We start from the raw sequence: 20,916 nt of genomic DNA, 5'->3' as shown, positions 1-20,916 counted from the left end.
TTGAGAGCATGAGCTCTGGTATCAGATTGGTGATCCAGGGCACATGATCTAACTTCATTAAGGTCTCAGTGGCTTCATCTGAAAAAAATGACACTAATAAATAACATCTAACTGTCTCACGGGATTATTATAAGAACTACATAGAATTCAAGCAGAAATTGCACCATGCCTAGCACACAGTTCATACTTAATTAGCCATTATTATTACTATTATTATTGAAACTAAAACTTACCTGTGATGGAAAAAATTCCACAGCAAATTGCTTCCTGCTTTCCGGCCCCAGATTCCTTCAGGAAGAACTAAAGTCTGAGAGGCAGAGGACTCTGAACTGTCTGGAGGGCATTTAGTCGTTTGTCCCATGGTCTGCTGGCAGTTCTGTTTTCTTCTCAGGCACTGAAGTGAAAGGGAGCAGGTGCAGTTGGCTGGTGTAATTCTACACTAGACATCATCCACATGGTGCAGGCTGCCACAGTCTGTGGGAACCCCATTCTGGAAGCCTACCACTCACAGAGCCTTCCACTATCCCAGCATCATGATAAAATGGTCTACACATTCTGCCATTTGCAAAGTACTTCCCTGAACAGTTTGATTTGATCTGGAAACTGAGGAGGAAGGCCAGATGGATGCTTTTACTATGACTTCTCAGGGAGCATGTGAAAGCTGACAGACTGTCAATGGCACATTGAGAGGTACGCGGCTGGTAAGTGACACACTCAAATCTTCTGACTTCGGTTCAGAGCTCTCTCTCTCCAAATATATATATATATATATATGCTTGTCTGTATATATATATATACATATATATATATATATATATGCTTGTCTGTATATATATATATATGCTTGTCTGTATATACATATATATGCATGTGTGTGTATATATATATATGCATGTGTGTGTATATATATATATAGAGAGAGAGAGGTACATGGCTGGCAAGTGACACACTTAAATCTTCTGACTTTGGTTCAGAGCTCTCTCTCTCCAAATATATATATATATACATACATACATACATACATACATAGAGACAGAGACAGCACAGTTAACATATCTGGATAGTCAATTCTGAACCAACTTATACAGCAGTGTGTAAGTGTTCTCTTTTCTACACATCCTTGCCAAAATTTATCTTTTGTCTTTTGATAATAACTATTGTAACAGGTGTGAAGTGATAGCTCATTCTGGTTTTGATTTGCTTCTCTCTGATAATTTGTGATTTTGAGCATTTTTTTAAAATCTACATATACCTGTTGGCCACTTGTACATATTCTTTTGAGAAATGTCTATTCAGATATTTTGCTCATTTTGTAATCAGGTTATTTTCTTACTATTGAACTGTTTGAGTTATTTATATATTTTGGATATTAACCCATTATCAGATGTATGGTGTGTATGAGACATATATGTCCTCCCATTCTGTAGGCTGTTTATTCACTCTGTTGATTGTTTCCTTGGCTGTGCAAAAGTTTTTTAGTTTGATGTAATCCTATTCATATACTTTTGCTTTTGTTATCCGTGATTTGGGGTTCATATATAGCAACGTCACAGACTCTTAAGAGTATATGCCATGAACTTCAGGGAGGCCTGAGGATCCTAATTAAAGTTACACTAATATAAGAGAAAAATCAAGAAAACTAGATTTTAGCCCAGCTCTCCTATTAACCAGCAGTGGGACCTTGGATAAGGATTTAAATCCAGTCAAATTTCCCAGATGCTCCGAAGTACATGGAAGTGTTGGCCTTCTTGAGACTTCAGTTTGTTCATCTATAAAATGAAAGGGTTAAGCCAGATAATCTATAAGGCTCTTTATAGCTCCAAAACCCTCTGGTCCTTACTGAATTGAATTATAATATGACCTTGCTTCTAGTAACTAGATAAGTCACCATTCATACATCACATACGCATCTGCAGCCTTCTTTCTCCAAAGCTACAAAACTCAAAAACTCAGTCTCCTTTCCAAAAGACAGCTTGGATGTGATGCAAAGTTTGAGCAAAGTGATACAGACTCAAGAGTACAATGTGAACTGAATTCAAGAAAATATGGATTTCAACAGATGATTGGTCCAGTAGGTGAATACTTAGTTATCCATGAAAATGCAATACGGGCAATGTTTTACTCAAAAGAGACTGTTAACATACTCAGAGATAACAAGTATGAGAGTTCTCTACTATAAAAATGAAATGAAGTGCAGGCAAAATGGAGACAAACTTGACAGAAGAAGGTACTAAATTAAATGTAGAGGAAATTCTGTGGGCTTCAGTGTTTCCGCACAATGTGTATAAGCCAATTGTGTCTACTCTATCTGCCAATCTTTCTTTTATAGCCTCATAGGCCCCTAGGACTAAAAGTAAGTGTGGATGTTAAATTTATGATAATAGGGGCATTGAATTCCAGTGCAATAGTCTCTAAGCACTTTCTTATGAGGAACAATTCTGAACTTCCTTAAAGTTTTACGGTTACTGAAAGAAGAAAGACGTTACTGAAAGAATAAGAAATACAAGCTGCCGGTGGGGCAGCTGACAGTCTTCCTCTCCCTGCTTGAAGTCTCTGGGAACTTCAAGAAGGCACTGTGTTGATGGTAATTAGGTTAGCAATCAACCAAGAATAGTTTTAAACTGAACAGAGAACTGGAAAGCACCGCTCTAGTAGCTGTTCTATACACATTTTGTTTGCTATAATGATGCCCTCCTACTGGCAGGATGTCCCTGAACTAGTCATTTTCTCTCTTACCTTACCAGACTTGTTATGAGGACTAAGTAAGATAATAGCCAACAGTAGGAGAGATGACTGTGTTTCTAATGTATGTTGCTATATTGCTAATACAGATTGCAATATGTTGCACAATTTCTCTGTCTACTTTCTAGGCACATACCTAGCCTACATTCCTCTGCTTTCCTTGCTATTAGACATAGCTATGTAACTTGGTTCTCACCAATAATAATATGAGCCATTTCTTAGGCTGGCCCATAGAATGTTCCCATGTGATTCTTTATTCTCTTTCTTTCTCTACACTCTGTGCGAATGAAAAAAATGTCTATAGCCATAGAGGAGGAAGAAGCAAAAAATGGAAGTCACCTGGGCCTGGAATGACTAGGTAGAGGCTACCTGGCCAGAAACATACTCAGTTACTTATGAAATGAACTTGCCTTATTTAAGCCACTGATGGTCTTTGGTTTATTTGTTCTCAGTGACCATTATGTTAACTAACACATTAATATTAGTGAGTGCTTGCTATATGATAGGCACATACACACTTCTTTTTTTTTCCTGGTGATAGAATATACCAACATAAAATTTACCATCTTAACCAGTTTAAGTGTACAGTACAGTGTTACTAAGCACTTTCCTAATGTTATGCAACTATCACTACCAGCCGTCTCCATAACTCTTTTCATCTTATAAAACTGAAACTCTACACCTATTAAATAACTTCACATTCACTGCTCTCTGCGTGCCCTGGTAACCACTATTCTACTTTCTGTATGATTTTGACAACTTTAAGTAACTCATATAAGTGCAATAATACAGTATTTGTCTTTTTGTAACTGACTTACTCCATTTAATACAATGTCCTCATTTCATATTCATGTTGTAGGGTATGTCAGAATTTATTTCCTTTTTAAAGTTGAATAATATTCCATTGTATGTTGATATGGTGTGGCTGTGTTCCCACCCAAATCTCATCTTGAATTGTAGGTCCCATAATTCCCATATGTTGTGGGAGGGACCCAGTGGGAGATAATTGAATCTTGGGGGCAGTTCCCCCATACTGTTCTCATGGTAGTGAATAAGTCTCACGAGATCTGATGGCTTTATAAGGGGAAACCCCTTTCACTTGGCTCTCAATTCTCTCTTGTCTGCTGCCATGTAAGATGTGCCTTTCACTTTCCGCCACGATTATGAGGTCTCCCCAGCCACATGGAACTGTGAGTCCATTAAACCTCTTTTTCTTTATAAATTACCCAGTCTCAGGTATGTCTTTATTGGCAGCATGAAAACAGACTAATACATATATATATACCACATTTCGTTTATATAGTCATCCCTCAATAGATATTTGGGTTGCTTCCATGTTTTAGTTATTGTGAGTAATGCTGCTATGCATGTGGGTGTACAAATAATTCTTTGAGACCTTGTTTCAGTTCTTTTGGGCACATAGAGGTAAAATTGCTGGGTCATATGATAATTTTAGTTTTAATTTTCTGAGGAACTCCCATACTGTTTTCTACTGTGGCTGTATCGTTTTATAGTCCCACCCACAGTGTACAAGCATTCTGTATTATTCTGTTCTCACACTACTGTAAAGAAATACCCGAGAATGAGAAATGTATAAAGAAAAGAGGTTGAATTGGCTCATGGTTCTGCAGGTTGTACAAGAAGCATGGCTGGGGAGGCCTCAAGAAACTTTCAATCATGGCAGAAGGCAAAGGGGAAGCAGGCATGTCTTACATGGCCAGAGAAGGAGGAAGAAAGAGATGGGGGAGGTGCTACACACTTTTAAACAACCAGACCTCAGGAGAACTCTATCACAAGAACAGCTTTAGGGAGATGGTGCTAAACCATTCATGAAGGATCCACTACCATGATCCAATCACCTCCCACCAGGCCCCACCTCCAACATTAGGGATTACAATTCAACATGAGATTTGGGTGGGTACACCAGTCCAAACCATATCAGGTTCCAATTTCTCCACATTCTCGCCAACACTGGTGTTTTTTGTTTTTTGTTTTTGTTTTTGTATAATAGCCATCCCAATGGGTATGAGGTAGTATTTCATTGTAGTTTTGATTTGCACTTCCCTAATGATTAGTGATGTTGAGCATCTTTTTTATTATTATTCTTTCAACTTTTATTTTAGACTCCGGGGGTATATGTGCAGGTTTGTTACATAGGTATGCTGCATATGCACCTCTTTAAGCCTCGCAAAACTCCACGATACAGGTACTATTATAGGCACAGAGAGCTTAAGTAAATTGTTCAAATTCACACAGTGTGTTGGGCTGGAATGTAAATCTAGGGACCCCAAATCATGAGCTCTGGCTCTTAATCGTTGCACTAGACTGCCTCTCTCAATACAAAAAAAAAAAAAAAAAATTCTACTAAGTGTAATGTAATGACACAGAGTTAGTTCTTAGTTTATGTTAACTATTGTTATACAGACAAAAGAGAAATCAGAATGGAGAGCAAACAATTAAAAACAAAGAAAATTCTAAAATTCTATCAACTGAAATCTTTACAAAAGCAAACAAATATTTTTATTTTTTAATAACGTTTGGCTGGCCAAAGGTAAACAGTAAGGAAATAGAAAAACTTGAATATGTTAACCTGATAATCCAAAGTGTAGTCTATATCTATAGATCAATAATCAAAATCACATTTTAAACAAGTTTGTTTAGTATATGTGATAACAAATAATTGAGTCTTTATTTCTCACCAACAAAAAGTTGGTAGACTTATGCAGCCATTAAGCATTATAGCTTCAAAGACTTTTTAATGATATGAAGAAAATACTCATGAAATAATGTGACTCGATTACATAAAGACATTCATTTATTGATTCATTTATTTTAAAAAAGTTTGAGTACCTATTACATGGTATAGGCCCTAGGCTATGAGCTGGTCATATCATCCCTCTCCAAAGAGTATATGGTCTAGGTTTCAGTGTAGGCTTTGTAAATAGACTGGCAGAGTTCCTCTTCTAGGGCTTAGTTTCTTTATCTACAAAATAAAGAAGTTGGATTTGATGACTGATACGGTTTGGCTGTGTCCCCACCCAAATCTCATCTTGAATTGTAGCTCCTATAATCCCCACATGTCATGGGAGGGACCCAGTGGGAGGTAATTGAATCATGAGGGTGAGTTTTTCCTGTGCTGTTCTCATGATAGTGAATAAGTCTCAAGATCTGATGGTTTTATAAGGGGCAATTCTCCTGCACATGGTCTCTTGCCTGCTGCCATGTAAGATGTGCCTTTGTTCCTCCTTTGCCTTCTGCCATGATTGTGAGGCCTCCCTAGCCATGGGAACTATGAGTCCATTAAACCTCTTTTTCTTTATAAATTACCCAGTCTTGGGTATTTCTTCATAGCAGTATGAAAATGGACCAATACAATGACTGTCAACATCTCTGCAACAACTAAGTTCTACAAGTGGAAACAGGGACCCTTTATTCAGTCAGGAATAAAACATTATTTGGTATATCTGCAAAGCTGCAACTCAACTAAAATTGTAACAGCACCATAAACCTATTAATGTTAGTTCTATTTAGAACCACCCACCATCTTGGTTTATCCAAGACTAAGGTGTTACCTGAGATGTTGAGATTTTTAGGACTAAAACCTGGAGATTCCCAGGCAAACTAAGATGGTTGGTCACTTTAGTTCTATGTCAAATTTTTAAGCTTAAATGCAAAAACTAGTTTTAATTACAGAAACCTCAATTAATCCCTTTTTTGTGTTGGTATGTTTCATATGCAGTAAACAAACAAACAAAACCCTAGAAGAACAGGAACTACGTATATGTAGTAAACCCACTCATTGTCAAAAATTCTTAGAGAAACAATACATTTGGTATGAAAGTTAACAATGATCACAATAGTCACATAATTTTAAGCTACAGTCATCACCCTCTAAGAGCTTGGTGGTGGTTGTTTTAAAACTATAATTTTAGTTCAGAAATTGGAAAGAACTCTGACTACCGGTACCCTATTAATATTTCAATTAGAGAGAGACATATTTTCAACTTTGAAAAATTGCAGTTTTAAGTGGCATATGATAATTTTCTTTTCAAAATACAGATGTTCTTCTAAAGATTATTCAAATACGATTATCTTCTGAAGTTTCATCTTTCTTTTTTTTCCTCATTTACCACATAGATCAGTACAATTAGGCTAATACCAATTATAATGTTCCTTCAAACCAAAGCTAAAGAACCTCAAGGGGCTGGTGGGGGAATCCAGAGGGGTTTGTAGTGTCTCAACACAGCCAATCTAGGGGCAAGAGCTCTTTACATCAACAATAAGACCTTGCTCTCTTGGGAACTCTTGGGCTCTTGTCTCCAATTCCGTTCTCCTTCAAAGATTCCAAGGTCTTCTACCACACCTTAACAAATAACTATTAAGTGCTTTTTTTACTAACTAATAAATTCAGGATCCCAGGACTGGGTGAGCTCACTAGGAGTAATTCAGATGGATTTGATTACTCCTAGTGATGGATTAAAGTTAGCTCTTTAAGCAAGAAGCAAGTAAGAGACTTGGTTATGCTGGTTCATTGACTGCGTGTTTCCTCTTCATCCATCCCAATGACAAGGAGCTTTTAAGTGTCAGTTAACGAGACAGTCCCGAAACCCCTTTGCAGAGTTAAAAAATGGTAATTTCTAAAATTTGGACCAATTACCAATTCAGGCAATTCAGCAAATTTCTAATAATTACACCACATTTCAGAATCTTTTATAATTGTCATGCTCATTTGTCCTCTTCTGTCCACAGCAAGCCCCATCCTCTCACCCAAATTCCTTCCCCCATCCCTGACACACATTTCTTCCTAATGATAATGCTCTTCTCTCTGTCTGGAACCAAATGCATGCAGTGGTCAAGTAGAAATGAGAAAAGCTGCCTTTCTCACTCTTGCTTTGGGGAAGAGGGAAATTAGTTTAAATAAATGATATGCTAATTTTAAAAGAAATGAATTGAACAGTGGGGAGACAGAGTCCATTTCCTCCACTGGAGCAGCTAGTGCCTTTGAGATATTCTGTCACATGTGGAATCATTATCCCACCTGTCTGAATTGATGTCTTGTTTTAGTCTTCAATACCTGCCTAATAATGCCTAGAGCTTACATCTGTCGTTGAATGCTTACTATATACTAAGCCACTGTCCTAAGCATTTTACATGTTTACTCCCACTTAACCATCACAATCCTCTGGGATAAGTACTGTTATTAACCCTACTTTAGAGCCAAGGAAACTAAGGCTTAAAGAGATAAAGTGACTTGCCCTTAGGGACACAGCTCATAAATTGCAGGGCTGGGACCTAAGCAGTGTTGGCCTGGTTTCAAAATTCATACCTTGGTCCCTGACTCATACCATTCTCATGAAGTCTCTTCCAAAACCTGGAGGCTGTTCTAGATCTGGCCTCCTAAGAGCAACTCTCACCATCATTAATTGCTCCAACTGCTCCTCCAAGACCTACCTCTGTAAAGCTCCTCCTCGAAGGGCACAACCTCATCTCTCTTCCACTCCCAGGAAGGCAGGCTGGAAACCTAATAGAGACTCCCTAAGAAACCTGCATTCTATCTTTCCCTGGCCATTCAATTTCTGTACTTCCACCAGAGGCCACCTTCTATCAGACAAACTCCATGCTATCTGCATGCTAACTCCATGGATAATCTGCATGAAATGGGGAGAAAGAGACAAAATCATGTTACAAAACTTGGGTAAGGGTCTAGACTCAACTTGCTTTTGAAAGATCTTAAATCTTTCTATTCATTTGTAGACAGCAGTGGGTCTTTTTCTTCTTCTGCTCTGCACGACCTTCTAGCCCAACTGCTAATATCATCTTTTCCTAAAGACTTTTAAGACAAATTGTGACCATTTATGTCTACATGACACAGTTTCGGGATAACAAAGTGTGAAGACACACAAAGACATCAAACATTTATCAGAGACCTATGCGAGACGCCAATAAATGTTATAGGGATCAAGAATATGATTACTGACATTGAATTTATCCTGTGGCTTTGAATAATCCAAAGGATGATTCTCTAATAATGTATCCTTCCAAATTCTCCAGAAGTTCTAAGTTTAGACATCATAATGAAATGTCACCACGTTCCTTTGCCAGAAGTTGTTCAGTACTGAGGGGCTAATAATGCGTTCGCTTAAAGCCGATTCCCCCAATAAAGGGTGCCAAGGCTTCTCTGAAGCCCTGCTTCGGGCTGGCGACTTTGAAGTTGAGACGCAGGTTCACGTGCAGTTCCCGAAGACCCATTCCCTCCCCACCCTCCTCCCCTTTCTCTGAGACACCTCCACTTCAGACTGCCTTCTCAGTCCTTCGCCGCCTATTTAAACACAACTTCCACACCTAACAAATCAGAAAGCTGTAATTTCAAAGTTTCAGAAACGTTTTCGGAAAGCCTCCTCAAATGGGAAGCGGCTTCGCCGCTGAGTTAAGCGTCCGAATCCTCCTTCCCGCTGCAAGGACACCGGCCCAGGCCAGGTCCGCGGAGGACGCCCCCGGGCGCGCACACATAGCCCGAGGACGCGCCCTGTATTTTAAGACGCAGGGTCGGATTTCACCCCGAAACTTGGCTCCCACAACCCCAGGCCGAACTGTGTCTGATTCTCAGCCCCCGAGCCCGAGTTCTACGTTGCAAAGAGATGTGGCCCCATTGTGCCTAGCTGGCCTCCTAGCACGGACGTTTATTTTCTTTTGGTCTGTCTTTTGCTAAGAAACGGCAGTGCGCCTCGCCTCCCTACCCAGCCGCAGACTGCTGTCCCCTAGACAAAAAGCGGCGGCCGGCTGCTCCCTGCAGCGGCGACCGCGGCGGCGCAACGCGGCTCGGCCACCCGAGGCCCGCCGCTCTGCGCCTTTGTTGGGCGGTCTACAGATGGTGCCCAGCACGGGGCTGCGCCGAGGGCGGGGGCGAGGGCGGGGGCGGGAGGGGGAGCCCGGGGAGAGGGTCCGGCGGGAGGGGAGGAGACGGCGGAGCAGCCAATCCGCGCGCGGCCCATCAGCTGACCGCCTTTGCTTACACCAGGTGCACGCCGGCTGTGGGGAGCACAAAGCGGGGCGCACCGAGGGCGCCGGCAGTGAGCCGGGGAACGAGGCCCGTGCGCCCGCGGCTGCAAGCGCCCGCCTGGCGGGTAGAGGGGCCGGCGGCGTCAGCCCGGGCGGCGGCCACGGCGCGGCGGCATCCCTAGGCGCCTGGGGCGCCTTCCTCCGGACTTGGCCGCTCGCTGCCCCGCCCTCTGCACCCCACTTCTCCAACCCTCTTTCCCAATCCTGCCTCCCCCTGCCCTGGCCTCTAAGAGCCGATTGAGCCCAGCCCCGTGCAGCAGCTGTTGCTTGTGTCGCCGCCTAGTCTCCAGTCTTGGTGCTCTGCCGGGGGTGCCCCAAGGAGCCAGTGCGCGCTGCGGGCTGGGAAGGAGGCGCCACTCAGCTGGTCCTCCTCCTCCTCGTCTTTCTCCTCCTGCTGCTGCTGCTGCCGCCGCCGTGGGTGCCGGGTCCGTGCGCACCCCAACACCCCCACCAGCTGGGCCTCGGGGTAAGTCCCTGGCCGGTCGCGCCGCGGCGGGAGGTGTGGGAGGCAGCGAGGGGAAGTCGAGGCAAACTTGGTGGCGTGGGAGACCCTGCAGGGTCTAGGGAACCTCAGGGTAAGATCGCGGGCCTAAGGGGGACGAGGGGGCGCGGCTCATGGAGCTGGGGAAAATGACGAAGTCGGGAAACGGGAATATAGTGCTCCGTTTCCCCCGTCCCCCTTGCCAAAAAAAAAAAAAAAAAAAGGTGTGGGAGACCGATAGTTGGGAAGGCAGGCCAGATAGAAATAGGCAAAAAAAGGCAGTGACTGGAGCCGAGCCTGCTGGATTTCAGGGGCCAACCAGGGGAGGGTGGTGCCTGGGGACTGGGAGGGAGGAGGGCTGCCGGGATGTGAACTGGGGAAGGCAGCTGGGGCTGGAGAACAGCGCGGAAAGGGGCCCCAGAGAGTTGGAAAGAGGGCCAAGAGGAGGGAAAGGAAGGTGGTGGGATATGGGGAGAGAAAAGGAAAAGGGTGTCTTGGCGGTGGCTTTGGTAAGAGAAAGGGGCAGGGGGCATAACTGACAAGACATTGAAAGTATTGAAGTCAGAGCGTTGGGAAGAATCTACCCAACTGTCGGGGTCCACGCGGGGACAGACCTCAGCCTGTGAGCCTGGAGCCCAGAAGGAGTGGCAGCCTCAGGACGTTTGCCAGAGAGCCTGAAATGTTAGGGAAGCCTTATCCTCGCCAGGAACAGAGCTGGCGCTGAGTTCCCGGCTCGGCCGGGGTCAGAAGCGAGGAAAGTTTGCCAGCGAGTGTCCTTTGTGCTGCGTGGAGAGGGGTGTGGGCAGCCGCCGACTCGGCGCTTCCCCGCCTCCCGCGGCTCCCGCCTCCCGCCCAGGGAGTCCCTGCCTGGCAAGCTGGGGCTAGGGGGAAAAGTTCAGCAGCGGGAGGGCCACTTGTCCCGGGACGGTTCCAGGGGAGCCGGCGCGGAAACGCGGACCAGGCGATTCGGCCCGGATGCCAGATCCAGGAGAAGGGGACCTTGCTTGCCGTGTTCACCGCTGTAGCCCCAACGCCAAGAACAGAGCCTGGCCGTGAGTGAATGACTGGCCGGGGTGCAAATGGTTTTGAAGCACTTGAACCTCACAGGCAAAGGCTAAGAGTCTAAATTCCATCCCGCCGTGAGTATTTTCATTCCCAAACCTAAATCGTAACGGAAAAGTGGAATTCTAATTGGGTGAGGGAACAGGTACTGCCGACTCTGGCTTTTGCGTGGAGGATTTTCTGAAAGACAACGTGTTTTGTTTTGTTTTGCCATGACAATCTAAATAATATTAGTGGAATAGGCTCATTATTTCATTTTTAAAAGCTAGGGCTGGAGGAGTGGAAAGTTCAGGAAGGCACTTTGATCAATATAAATCTAGAGTAAAAGTGTTATTGGCTCCAGGGCCATATGTGTCCCGAAGTCTCTGATTTGCATGCAAATGTGAGCGGATCCTGGCAGATGTCTGGCCTCATCCATTCACATGAAGGAATTTGAAAACACAAGGAGTCTTCAGTTAACAATAGACCTTAAGAAAATAGAATAAAGACGCAGTGTGAGTTTTTCTGTTTGGGAATTCCATGGCTTGCTGACACCTTTATTCAAGAGCCAAATTCTTTAAGTGCTATTGTATTGAAAGCTCAAAGTGCTGCTTGCTCTTTACCTGGCTGTATATATTCGTGCAGTATTCAAGCTGGATATTCTGAGCTAATTAGGAAAAGGTTTGTGTGAAGCAGACAGTAACTTTAACCCACTTCTGGCGGCTTGAAGCGATTTCTGAATTGACCCCTCAACTTTTCGAGTTTTCTTTTCATAATTTGACTCTTGCTCAAATTTGGTCCTCATCTTTAGAGCTATTCATTATAGTAGAAGATCGTTGTCGTTGACCGACATGAAGATCTCCTGAGAATGTCCGCTGACTAGTCAAAGTCGTTTCGGTTCTTAAGGCACCAAACTGTAGAACTGCAGGTGATGCAACTGTCCCAACCCTAGTTACCCGAGTGGTTTTCAGGTCACAGAACAGTGAACGGGGAGGTAGTCGTGCAATAGACTCTGGAGCAAGGGCTTTTCTGCCGTGTCTAACATTAGCTGAGTGACCACACTGCACTGTTCAACTCTTGGCATCGTGCGACAGCTGAACAAAAGGCAGGCAGTGTGGGCCGCACGTGAGGCAGGCGATTATATTAATACCTACGACTAACCAGCCCCAGTGGCCTCTTCTTTTGTCAACCTCAAACACTGTTGAAGGGAAAAAGAACCTATTCACGGAAAAGCATTTGCCCCAGTATTCTATATATTCACTGAAAGGGACATTAAAATACAACACCCCCCAACCCCCACCAGAAAAAAAAGACAACATTGTTTTGGAGGGCTCAGTGTTTGGGGGGAGGGGTGGACAACAGATGTTAGTCTGCTATTTTACATGTTCCCTTAAGTTATTTTTGCAGGTTCAGTGCCTTTTATACATAAGGCCATATTTTCACAGGAGGGGAAAAATGAATTGAATCAAATTTAAGTAAGAAAATGTTATAGCCGAGTTTGCATTTTCTGTCTTAGAGCTGTATAGAAGTCAGAAAGTAACAAATCATTGTAATAAACTCTAAATTTGATTGTTCACGCCTGGGATTCTGTCTTACCTGAAGGGTAACTTAAACTTCACATTTCTAGACTGTAAACCATTTTGTTGTAAGGTTATCTAGATATTTTTGAAACCTGGTAACTTAAAAATGACCCTCACATTTGTGAAACCTTATCTTTGGCAATTAACCTGCCTGTGTAATCTTTATTCTGCAAGTCTAATGAAAGGAAAGATTAGAACTCATTCCTTGGTAAATAAAACTAATAAATTGTTTAATTATTAGAAAAGGATCATTCTGCTAAATAAAAGATCTCAAGACCAGATCCAACTGCAGACTGTGGTTCTAAAAAATAACCTCAGCTAGCTCTGGTTAATGTCTGAAATTCTGGGAAAGCAAGGAAAAACTCAACCATTGATCTCTCTCTGGTTAGTCTGTGCTAAGGCCACCTTCTTGACCTAAACTGCTAATGCCATTACCACATATTCTAAAGCGGTGACACTCACGGGAATATACTACCTACTAAAGAAAATCGGTCTCTACAGAGTTATATTGCTACTTCCCAAGCCAGTGGAATATAAATAATAATGATAAATAATCAGAATGGTGGGCTTTTTATACCACCATAAGTAGGCCATAAGTCATAAATAAAATACGGTAAATTATAGGATGCAGATGCCACTTTTACGAGACTTGCACAATGCTTACTTAAAATTTATTTTTAAGTTACAAAATAATAGTTCCCTGAATGATTCATTTCAGCACTAATGTCAGGTTATTCAAATATTGTATTTAATTTTAAAAAATTATGCTGAATATCTATTTTGGGTTAAGCCAATCTGGAGATAAAGCAAATTCCATTTAAGAATCATATGATCATTTAGAATCATATGTTTCTGGGAACAATGAAAGTATCTTTAACTCATGAATAGAGCTTTGATTAATATTTAATTCAGGATGAAATTATATGGATGAAGTCAGAAAAACATTTATTCTCTCTTGTTTTGGCTCAAAGTACAGAATAGAGATAAAAGTTAAACCCTATCTGTAAAATTCAATACTTTAGTGACCAAGGCATCCGTTTGTTCTAGAAGTCTTTTTAGGTGAAGTTTGCTTTCTAATTTCTTGTTTTAGCATATTAGCATTCACCTACTTTACAGATCTGCTACAGAATGTAGTCTCCCAAGTTTTGAAACATAGATAAATGCATGATAAATGGTTTATTGACATTGCATTATAATCCATGATAAAATGATAAATGTTTCCAGACTTTATGGGCACCCTGTAGAACTGTTAAGCATATTATCCAATAATTAAAATACATACCATTTTATGTTACAGTTTTTTAAAAGAAACAATATGCAAGCTTTACTACTATTATATTTTTTACTTTTTGAATGTTTTCAAAGCTCTACGCAAACGTCGGGAGTTATTAACAATTTTATCAGTTGATTGGTTGGTTAGCAAGCTATTATCCAGTCATAGCTGGATGATCTTGGATCAGTTGCTTAACTCCATACCAACCTTCAATTTTGTCATGTATAACATAATCGAGTTGGGAGAATAAGGCTGGAAAGACTAACTGCCATAATCAGTGAGATTACTAAAAGGTTTATGTAAGCCATGCCTCCGGTACCACAATTAACATAAACATTAATTATGTTAACATATAAGTTAAATAACTTATATGGAACCATTGTACCTAAAGAACTGCGGATCATTCTTGAGATGCGAAGAAGCTAGGGGTGAACTTGGAATAATACATTCCCAAGGTCCTGTCCACTCTGACTTTAGAGTACCCTCTAAAGATGCTGCTGTATCAGCTTAAGACACTTAATTTTAAAATCTGTGGAGTGAAAACTGCTTTTAGAGTGGCTTATTGCCTTCCATTTATACTCTTTATTGCTCAGAGGTTGGAGTGTTATTTGAAAGCTCTGATTAATATAAATGAGTTGTAATTTTCCAACCCAGGCTGTCCTAGCTCACATCTATTATACCACTGGCAGACATGTGGACTCCACAGCTGTCCCCTCATTTGTGTATGAAACAGACACACTGGTGGCATTTTTTGGTTACCATAGTTACATTAACAATATACATGTGACATGACATCCTTCTATGTGAAAGGTTTCTGTGGCAGATATTTTGTAGACCTGGGAGTAAAGGAAAACTATTTAAAGTTCGGGGAACAGATAAATTAGTCTGCCATTGTATTCTGGAGCCACCATTTCAATCCAGGGAAGAGAGCCATCCTACAGTGGTGTCCAGGAAAGGGCAATCTTGGAAACAAAGATTTTCAAGGGAGGCATTTCCAGCAATGCCTAACCTCTTCAGGAGAATGTCCATTTAATATTCCTTTCAAAATATTTGCTCTTCCTATTTATGACTGCCCTTTGTGAGATAATGTATTAGCATAGTCATTTTCAATTTGTAGGGGAACAGTGGGCAGCACCAATATTAGCATCTATCTCAGTAAGACCTAGGAAACAAAAAAGGAGTTTGCACTATTAAGCAGTGAGCCACAGAAAGAATCATCCTTTAGAGAAACTAAAAAAGCTTTAAAAGAGACAAAGGTGGCTTAATTGGTTTCATGCCTATAATTTTCCCCTCTAGAAAAAAAATGTTGGCATGGCAATAAAAAATATCATTAACCTGCATTGTTATTTCACAATAGTGATAAGTCTTAATTTGCATCCATAATAATCAGTGTAATCAAGTACTGTACAGAGAATCAGTAAGGCGCAGGCTCAATTCCCAGCAATGACATTAATGACTCAATGTCTGACCTTCTGGATGTCCTGCAACCCTCCTGGTGCTTCACGGCTCTATCAGAGTTGTGCATTAAAGGATCCAGGAACACTGGTAGATGATTTAAATATTACCAGTGCAAATAATTTGATTTCTGCCCCAAGAGCTAGAATTATATAGAGAGCTAATGGTCTGGGTACAGCCCCTACCTTTCTGCAAGGTGATATTTCTGGTGCCTAACCCCATAGCTAAGAGATTTTGTCATTCTTTTTAAAATTTCCTCTCCCTAGCATTGACAGTTCCTTACCACCTCACCTGGGCCCGCTTGAGGGGAAAAATTTTACCAGGGTTATAGGAAGCCATTTACAATCATTAAACATTTGTTCACCCCACAAGTATATATTGAGCACCTGCTGCATGCCAGGCATTACAGAAGGCAGTAAAACTGAAATAAGTTAGCTTGATTTTTCTGCAGCTTGTACATTGGAGCATTTTGTTTCCATCAACCTATGCATTCTCCTACAAGTATTTATTGAGTGCTCTGTATGAAAAAGGCACCTCTGCACAGAGGATTTCAACCAAGGGTGATTTTTGCCTCCGATGGGACATTAGGCAATATTTGGAGACTTCTTTTTGTCACCTGCTGTCACAAATGAGGGTGGGGATGAGGGTGTTATACCGGCATCTAATGGGTAGAAACCAGGGATGCTGCTCAGCATCCTAAAATGCACAGCACAGGAAGCCCCCACAACAAAGAATTATCTGGTCCAAATGTCAGTAGTGCCAAGGATCCTGCCTCTGCCCTCAGTGAGTTTCAGTCTAGTCGCGGTTACAGAAAGGAGACTGACAAGTGCAGCATAGTGTGCTATGATGGTGAGAGTGCAGGCTACAGAAGTACAGAAGCAGCAGCCTTAATTCAGATGTCGGCTGCCAGCAGAGGCTATAAGAAACAGACTGGTTAATTCACAGAACAGGCTTTCTTTCACCTGCCACACAAGTGCTTAGCAGGAGACGATTTTCCATCTAGCCTTGTTGAACATAAGTGGGTTGGATGGTTGTTTGAGAGAGGGTAGACTCCTTAAGTTTGTCGAGAACTTTAAACTGAAGATGGAGTTAATTCCTTATAGGACTTGGTCAGAATTCAGTGTGTCTTGAGTAAACAGGAGAGGAGGCTGGAAACAGAGAGAAAGTCGACAGCAATAAACATAGGACAGCACAAGCTGCACGAAGAGAAGATGCAGCTGAGTTGACAAAGCTGTCACTGCCTCATATTTTAGAGCTTTAAACTTTGCCAAATCCTTAAATATTTATCTCATTTGACCTATAACATCCTGAGATGCCAAATGTGATTGTTCTTTCTCCTTTTCCCCAATAACTGAGGGACGAGAGTCATGGAGAGGTTCATTGTGACTGTGGAGAAGTCACTCGATGAAGTTTATCTGTAAAAGAAGAGGTCCTGTGAGGCTCCTCTTCCTAGCACAAGTTGAATTTGTCTAGGGTCACCCATCTAGGGGAAGACTGGAGGTGGGATAAGACCTGAGACTCCTGTCTCTCTCAGACCTAGTGTCTTCCACACAGATGGTAGCTGCTTCCTAGACCGTGAAGTCCTAACAGGTAACAAGCTGACGGTGACTCAGCAGGCTAGCTCTTGGGTTACCGAAGAAAGCAAGGACCTGCGATGCATAAATTAAAAAGTATCATGCAGAGAAACTTAAGCTGGGCTTCCCCTATACCTAAGGATTAACCATACCCCCTACCTAATGGCTTATCTTAAGCTGACCTTAGCCACTTAAAAAAATACTTGTGACAATCTGGGAAGAAAGGTTCATAGGAGAGTGCAGCTAGAGTTAGAAAACGAGATAGAAAATGGGACAACGCAGAACATGTGGGAAGAATGGACTGCCTAGAATAGATGTTGTAGTGGTATCATTTTCTGTTTTCGTTGATTTTTGTTTTTTCTTCGATAGGAGCGTTTGAACTTTCCTATCAGAGAATAATGACCAGTGTATACAGATATGCACACATACATGCACACACATCACACATATAGAGCAGGGGAGACAGATTTCATACAAGTTTATGTTTGTTTGTTGTTTGTTTAGTAAGACTTGCACATCAGAATGAGTTTTGGAGAGAATCTTCCCTCAAGGTCTTATTTCTGGTTTCTCTGGGATAATGAGTGTAAGGTTTCCTATGAGAAATAAGACTGAGAAGCCACATGACTACTCAAGGTTCTTTTCATTCTCTGTGGTTTCCAGGATCAGGAGTGAGAGGTAGGTAGGACTTCAACCATATCCTGAGAGTTTCTAGGACACAAGTGGAATCTACATGAACTCATGGGACCATCAGAGAACCATAAGGACAGTGGAGTAGCAATGACTGGCTTTCTCCAGGTTGTTATTCCAGCTGACTGTGGTTCTGTGCAGTGAGGACTACATGTAAGGCCTAACCCCCCAAAGAACCAGTTAGCTTTGCTGTGTTCCACAGGGACATAGCCAGCCTCCTCACATACTCAGAGACTCATCCTTTCTCATGGGGAGGCCATGTGAAAAACGTAGGTCACTTCAAAGCCATCTGAAGGCAAAACACAAAATATGTGGGCAAAGGCTCGTGGGATATGTTTCTCTTCATGCATTCATTCACACTGTCAAATTGGAGTCCTGGTGAACAAGTTCCAAAATGGCTTCACTACCAGGATTGAGCACTGGAGTGAGAGATTAGTTCTGTGCAAATGAGATGCTTTAGTGATCAAGAGGAAAATATTACATAGGGCTCCCAAATTCTATCCCCAGAGCCCACCATTTTTCCTAACGTAGCATATAGTAGTAGCAGTAGAATAATGATATCCTACACTGTGCCTTTCCAATGTGTTGGGACCCATCACCAACACCTTATGTGCATTAGCTCCTTTAATCCTTGCAACAACTCTGTAACATAGACACCCACTTTATAGCTCAGGAAACTAAGGCAGACTGCAACTAAGTAACTTGCCCAAGGTCAAACAACTAGTGTGTATGTAATAAATATTTGTCAAGTGAATGAATGAATGAATGAATGAATAGGTACACATCTGTTTTAGAGGAGAGAGTCCTTTATTTGAATTCCCAGTTTATGGCATTCCTGCTTTCCAGGCAGGGCATTTTCAAGAACTGCCTCTGTGACTTGTGAATGATAGGGGAAGAACTGGTCGGTGGAGAAGCAGGGGTTGAACTTGGGTCTGTCTGACTCTAAACCTGTACTGTTAAAGTGCTTGGCTATGTTTCTTCCTCTTTAATTGCAGCTATAAAACAAGAGGACTGGACTACGTTAGCTCTCTTAGCCCATTCCACTCAAAAAGTTACATAATTCCATATTAAAGTCTATGTAAAATAAATCACTTTTTTTTTTTTACTACTTTTAATTTTGAAATCTAGTTTGGTATTTTTATTTAACCAATCATTGAATTATCTTTTAAAATTATATTAGAATTATTAACAACATATTTATAAACCCTCTTTAAATCATTTTAAATGGATGAGAATGCATAGTTACAGATTGCATTCTCCTAACCCTTACCATCTCACTGCCTATTAAGTTATATCATCATCTAAATTTAGAAGGTGTCTAAAAATTGAAAAGCATCTTTTGTTACACAGGGAAAAGACAGGTAAAGTGATTAATTTTGAAAAAATTACTGCCGATATTTGCAGAAATAAGTAGGTTGCTGAATCTAATGAATTGTATTGAATGATTTTTTTTTTTCTTTAAGATGGAGCCTTGTTTCTGTCGCCCAGGCTGGAGTGCAGTGGCGTGATCTTGGCTCACTGCAGCCTCTGCCTCCGGGGTTCAAGCAATTCTTGTGCCTCAGCCTCCTGCGTAACTGGGATCACAGGTGCCTGCCACCATGCCCAGCTAATTTTTGTATTTTTAGTAGAGACAGGATTTCACCATGTTAGCCAGGCTGGTCTCGAACTCCTGACCTCAAGATATCCACCTGCCTTGGTCTCCCAAAGTGCTGGGATTACAGGCGTGAGCCACTGCCCCCGGCCATGAAAAGTATTGAATGATTTTTATAAGCTTCAAACTGCTAGCAATATTAAAAGCTACTACTTGAGATTCGCTTCTAAGGATTGTTTTGCTTTAAGGTATCCTTCTGACATGCAAGTGAAGCATCAGAGCAATGTGTCAGTCATTGCCATAGTGTTACAGGACATGCAGCCCAAGGCAGGGGAAGGAGTGGGTAACAAGGCATGTCCTAGATTTGGGAAGAATTAGTTTTAGAACTGCTTCTCAGCTCTGTGATCTAGAGTGATTTCATGGAACCTCAGTATCTACATCTGCAAAATGGGGATAATAATAGAGCCGGCCTCTTAGAATCATTAGAATCATTCAGTGAGAACATGCATATAAAGTCCTTAGCACAGTTCCTGTTCCAAGGTACATACTTAGTATACAGTAGCAATGAGTAAAAGTGGTATTTATGTTCAAATCTGATATTTCTGCCTGCTACAAGGTCTGCATTCTGAGGATGCTAATTCCGAGGCAAGTGGAGAGATTTTAAGGGACAAGAAGACTAAGACTAGATATTTTATGAAGTCAGTAGTTGACATGGTTGTCACCTTTCATGGTGGACCCCTAGAGTGCTTTATATTTGTCTAGACATGAGAAATATGGATTCCACTGATGTGCTTTGAAAGAACTGGCAAACAGGTGAATACATTAGAGCCTTTTTTGTTTCTTTCCAGATTCTCTTCTGTATCCCACTCTCTCTTTTCTCTCTGAAAATATTATAATGCCCCTAAATGGTGATTCATGGAATCACATTTTCTAAATAAAGATAATAGGTTAGGTTCAGAGATATCATTCCACCAAGAGGAGCTAAATTTAAGACATTGTAGCAAACAAACCCAAAAGCTTCACCTCTCTGCATCCATTGTGATATGAAGGTTGGCCATGTAAAACTCTTAGAACAATGCTGAGCATCTTGTAAATGGTCCATAGACAATGCAGCTACCATTGTTATTGTTAATTCTTAGTATCATCGTCATCATACAACATCATCATCTTGTATCTTGACCAAACCACAAGGCTCCTGGTTAGGACCAGATTAGAACAGTGCAGTTTAACCACAAATCTTTCTGGAAGAAAGAGAAAGTCACCAGGTATGCTGGGCATGGTGATGCACACCTGTAGTCCCAGTTACTTGGGAGGCTGAGGTGGGAGGATCACCTGAACCCAGGAGGTTCAGACTGCAATGATTCCTGATCACACCACTGTACTCTAGCCTGAGTGACAAAGCAAGATGTTGTCTCTTTAAAAAAAGGAAAGAA

At 41.7% G+C, this 20,916-nt stretch overlaps 1 protein-coding gene across 3 annotated transcripts in view; it reads left to right on the top strand.

Annotated features, from left to right (window-relative positions):
* Positions 1 to 421: 421 nt before the first annotated feature.
* The window catches only part of LRRN1 (leucine rich repeat neuronal 1), a 65,118-nt gene continuing 44,623 nt past the window's right edge, over positions 422 to 20,916 (top strand). The window contains exon 1 of one of the 3 annotated variants that reach the window (XM_063661815.1): positions 422 to 701. The gene's annotated coding sequence lies outside the window, so the exon portion shown is untranslated. Of the gene's footprint in view, positions 702 to 9,871; positions 10,268 to 10,789; positions 11,422 to 20,916 lie in introns of those variants that run through there. The other 2 variants (XM_054482502.2, XM_054482500.2) reach the window with 2 other exon arrangements.

The sequence above is a fragment of the Pongo pygmaeus genome, chromosome 2 (genome assembly GCF_028885625.2).
Source record: "Pongo pygmaeus isolate AG05252 chromosome 2, NHGRI_mPonPyg2-v2.0_pri, whole genome shotgun sequence".
NCBI classification, from domain to species: Eukaryota; Metazoa; Chordata; class Mammalia; order Primates; family Hominidae; genus Pongo; species Pongo pygmaeus.
This window is presented reverse-complemented; position numbering and strand designations above follow the sequence as displayed.